The sequence below is a fragment of the Puccinia triticina genome, chromosome 3A (assembly GCF_026914185.1).
Source record: "Puccinia triticina chromosome 3A, complete sequence".
Taxonomy (NCBI): domain Eukaryota; kingdom Fungi; phylum Basidiomycota; class Pucciniomycetes; order Pucciniales; family Pucciniaceae; genus Puccinia; species Puccinia triticina.
In genome coordinates, this window is record NC_070560.1 from 6,844,947 (window position 1) to 6,846,016 (window position 1,070).

Sequence of the window (1,070 nt, forward strand, 5' to 3'; positions counted from 1 at the left end):
TTCACATGTGCACTTTTTTGCACTTTGCTAATAGTCACCCTGATGTACGCGCGTAAATTGATGTGGAAATATCACAGGATGGGCCTTTCACAGCCACATGAAAAGTAAAACCTTTGTGTTGAGACACCAATTGTCCCCCTGATGTACGCGAGTACATGAGGGGGAAAATATCACAGGCTGGGCCTTTCACATCTCCATGAAAAGGACATACTGGTCATGGAGCCAAGAAAGGCCTATATTCTGGATGAGTTCTGGATGAATTCTAGATGAGTTCTGGATGATTTCTTGGCAAGTTATGGTTTATTTCAGGATGATTTACAACTGATTTCCACATATGACTTCCAGTCTTTTTCATACCTATCAAATTTTTATATACCAATATGGAAAAAATTTATGGTAGGGCACTCCCTGGGGAGTGAGAAAATATCTCCCCTGGTGGTTGAGCCCGTGTTAGGCCAACCAAGAAATGATTCTTTTTTCAATAAAAGATATTTTCTGAGCCTCTTTCCATGTTTGGAAAAAGGCTACATAAGTGAGAAATTACAAAAAAAAAAGGATGAGTCTTGGTCCAAATCCGCAGAGTTTTTCTGACAAAATTTAGAGAAATGGTCTCTATGATACAATAAATCGCAGGCCCAACATAGAAATGTGTGGTGTCCCAGTTGGCAAGGTTGGAAGTGCCCCCCTCCTTGAAGTGTAGTGATGTTCTGGGTTTGATCCCGGTGGCAAGTTACATTTTTTGCCAGGCCATTCTTGAACCGCTCACCAGACCCCAACCATGGCGCCCACAGCAGGCCAACATGAGGAATTTGCCGACTGAAGGCCCCGCACGTTGGAGGTTGCGCATACTGCAGGTGGAAATCACTCCTGCTCCAGGTGACACCAAAACTTCAGGGTGGGGTCACAGGGGTCGTCTCCACATCGTGTCCCACGTCAAACCGCGGTTGGAGGTGCTCCATGGTGTATTCACTCACACATAGTACTCTTTTATCTTCAATGGTTCAATAGTTATCTACATATAACTAAAGAAATGGCCTCTGGGGGCCAAACAAACCAGTACAAATACCTGT